Genomic DNA, 4,520 nt, shown 5'->3' on the forward strand with positions numbered 1-4,520 from the left:
TGGTCTATGAACAACAAGTTCAAGATACCTGTCATGGCTTGGAAGGACTGTTGTATACCCGAAGCAAATCACACCGTCCAATACCTTGGTCTCTTGTGCCAAAAATAATTGGGCACCCAATCTTCAGTATCAAACACGCTCGAAACGGCTATTCTACCCCTAACGTTACAACGCCCCGTCCGTCACTTGAAATTGCAATTGTTTGTGGTTTTAGAAACATCAAAGTATCTTGCTTAACAGAAAAAAACCAATGATTACTTTCCTAAGCCTTCTCACGCCTGACTACTACATCTCCCGTTGTCTACACCTCTGGCACCCGCCACGAACAGTGATGGTGGTGTGGTTCCTCCGATTTGACATCTAACCCCACTGCGTGTGTGTTGTGTCTCGCGGGAGCCTACCCCCCGCCTTTCCCTGACTGATCTAGGTTGTGGCTTCTTCACGAACATGAAATCCTTTGAACTCGGTGTGGTTATACCCTAATACCTACTCATTACAGTCTTCCCAGGTGGTCTATATGCCTACCTTTCGACCCCGCCGAACAGTGTAATAAGAAAAATGCCCTCTTTTCATAGCTTTTTTCTCTGCCACTCTGTGATTCAATTTTATCTGTACTGATCTTCTAGTATTTCTCAACATGTTTCAACCCTAAACCCTTTTAAAGGACCGACAAGTACCCTCGTTGAACTAGCCCTTGAAAATCGTATTTCGTATAGCATATAAGTGTACATATTCCTTCAGGTGGATTAATTTTCTTTTATGTATCTACATCTCAATCTTCATGATTATATATATATATAAGTAAGTGGGATTTTTTTATTTTAAAAAATTAAACAACAAATATATATAATAATTATTACTATAAATACTTTACAAATTTATAATTCAAATTAAAATTTAATGTATCTTAATCTTGAAAATATTAAAAATAATTAGCATTTCTCTTAAAGAAAATTAAACGACTATACTATTCTGTAATACAATGTACAACGTAATTTTTATTTTGAAATTAATTCTGGTTAGTAAAATAAAATACACAACAATGTTTTTGCACAATCAAAAAATTAAATTTAGAATTGATTAAAAACTTATATTTTTATTTTAATAACAAAAACAAAATTTGTTACGTGCAAAATATTCAGCATTTAATAATTTTAATAATTTAAATTTTAATTAACAAAAATTATGTGTATATTAGTATGCAAATAATAAACTCTAATATATAATTTATTCAATTTTTTGACAGAACTAATGTATAAATTGAGGATTGACTTATTGTCTAAATCTTTTTTTATAAATTTTGTAGTATGTGAAAATACCGATTTTATTTTTTATTTTTGTGTACCAAATTATTCTTAACTTTTTAATTACGTAACTAACTTAATTAATAATTTTTATTATTGCTTTTCTACCGAGAAAAATAAATTAATACTATTATATATTTTTCGAATACTATTAATAAATAAGTAGGTATTTCTAAATAAGAAAAACAGAGTTATATAATGTCTTAAAGAATGATGTTTTAAAATAAAGAAATTATAACATATATGAAATAAATGAAAAAATAAAACATAATATTATTTGCGCATTCTAAGAGTGGAAGAAAATAAAATTCATCTACAAAAAATAAAACATATGAAAAGTGTTAAATAATAGATGAGAACTTACAACTATATATGTAAGCAAATAAAAATAATGTATTTAATATGATTTAAATGAAAAAATTGTTGTACATTATTCATTTGAATATTAATTATATCGCAAAATAAAAAATGAAACATTATTATTTTCATGAAAAAAATTCTTGTTAATGACTCAGGTTGATGTTAACATATTAATATAATTAGGTTCACTATGTTATGTAAAATGAATTGGAAAAAAAACTGTTACGTATTTACATGTTATTAATAACATCTAAAATCAAATAATTGGTATAATAATAGATTATTTATAATCTCTTATAATTGATTTAGTTTAATGAATCAAATAGAATAAACTTTAAAGATATCTTTACTAAAATTCAATTTTGTATTTATGAATTAATTAAATAAATTAGTTGATAATAATGCAATGTATTTAATAAATTAAAAAATAAATTAAAAAATATTCTAAAAAATATATCACGTTAATTCTATCTCATTAGATGCAGAAATTTAATTTTCATATAATATAATACATAATAGATTAAAATACTAGGCAATCATCTTGTAACATCCTATCATACAGAGCTTTACACCTAGGTTGTAAGTCAACGGTGGTAAGGTATCACGACTTCTAAAAAATAAAATACATACATATATAAAAGAAGGAATATGATATATTAGGAGCCCATGAAGAAACGACATTAGCAAAATCACATCACACTCAGAAACCGGTAATATACATAAACAGAAATGACCGAAGTATATATATGATTCAAAAATTATACATAACAACGTTAGCCTTGACCTGCGAAGATAAGCTCGACTAGTTAATATAATACAATCCAAGAGTAAAATATAAACATAAATCCTATTTCTCCAGAATCAACGTCTAAGAGGGATATACAAGTTATAAAATATAGCAGTGAAAAATATTTAAAATATCTAACGTAAAATTTTCAAAAGACAATTTTCGTTTCCTGAAAGCAAATTCTGCACGCTCAACAAGGTGTATCACGTCCAATACCTGTAAGATGAAAATTTCCGATACGGGTAAGAACATCATCCATTTCAGGGTTCTCAGCAGGGGTAACAGTTCCAAAGTAGAGACGATGTAAAGACAACACGAATCCTCTAGGCAATCCTGACACTTCAACAAACAGAAATCCAAGCCTAGAAATTTACTAAACCAGAAAATAGTAATGTATGCTAAACTAACTAACTGCACTCATGCACCTTTGATTTTCATTCGACATTTCTCTCTCCAATAAACCTCAAGTTCTTAAACTATCTCTTATTAGTTATCTCACCTTTCACTTATCATGTTTCTTTCAGCCTCAGTTCTCCCCATATCATCTCAGCTAGAACAGTAACTGCAAATACAAGTAATGAAGTTCAAGCACAACTAGATTCATTTACAGCAATTATAACAGATAGCAGTTAAACAATGATAATAACATAGGCAAACCATATATACAATAAACACACCCAATCAATGTCACATAAATGGAAATGATGCATGCATGTCCTACTGGCCATGAGTTCACGCGTCGGTTATGTTGCTAGACCCGACTTAGATAAGCGGGATTAAACTACCATCCTTGCTCGGAACACACAAGCGGGATTAAACCACCGTTCTTGCCTCCACAGTAAGCGGGATTAAACCATCAACCTTACTGGGCATCGCGAACAAGCGGGATTACACCACCATCCTTGCTCGAGTAGCATTTCACAATTCAATCTGCAAGCGGGACTAAATCACCGTCCTTGCCCAACACAAAACAATATGCAAGTGCGATCATACCACCATCCTTGCTAAACAATTCATCAATACGTTAGTGGGATAAAACCTCCGTCCTCACTACAGGCAGGATAAAACCACCATCCCTGCACAACGGTTTACCACCATCCTTGCCAGGCCAGAACCCTCATTATATCCTCAGTGATCACTACTCTTACAATCTAAACCTATTTATCTCCAAGTCCCAAACTCGTTACAACCATCCTCAGTTCTCAATCCCTTGAGTTCATTCATCAATCTGACTCTCCATCAAATCACATAACCATTCCGTCCAATTTACATACTAGGTCTAAGTCTCAATCTTCTAAACTCTTATGGAACTTCACCAATTTAATTTACTAAACATCTCTATTAGTCCTTGGAGCCCAATTAATAGATGGTACCCTTAAATGGTAACAAGAGAAGTTTAGAAAGCTAGAAAATCCTTGAAAAATTAAGCAAAACCATTTTTCAGCAAAACATGGGGTGTGTGTGTACGCATGCATTATGTATGCGTACGCATACATATAATTTGGCCCATTTTGCGTACACGTACACATACACATGTACACATACGCATAGGTGCCAAACAGAATGGCATGTATGTGTATGGGGGGTATGCGTACGCATGTACTCCCAGACTTAGAAAATTTTACAAAGTTGCAGAAATTAGTTTTAAACCCCAAACTTTAAACATTCATAACTTCCTCTATAAAAATCCATTTTCCTCAAATTTTAGATCATTTTAAATCCCTTGAAATCATCTTTAATTTAAAATAAATTCTAATCAATTTCAAAAACTGAGGCTCAAGTTATAATCTGTCAAAGTTCATTAAAAACAAGTTTTCACAAAATGTGATAAGCTCTCTAGTGTTTCCAAAACTTCAATCCAAACCAAAACCAACACACCAAATTTCTAATCTTACCCTTCATGTACCTTATCAATCAAACACATATCACCGACATCACACCTAAATCAATTTAATTCCTCAATTCATCCCACAAACCCAATTTCAATTACCTGATCTTATATACAAACCATTTAACCCCTAATCAAAATTCTCAATTTCCTCAACATATAATCTTATAATCTCATCAAT

The sequence above is a fragment of the Arachis duranensis genome, chromosome 10 (assembly GCF_000817695.3).
Source record: "Arachis duranensis cultivar V14167 chromosome 10, aradu.V14167.gnm2.J7QH, whole genome shotgun sequence".
NCBI classification, from domain to species: domain Eukaryota; kingdom Viridiplantae; phylum Streptophyta; class Magnoliopsida; order Fabales; family Fabaceae; genus Arachis; species Arachis duranensis.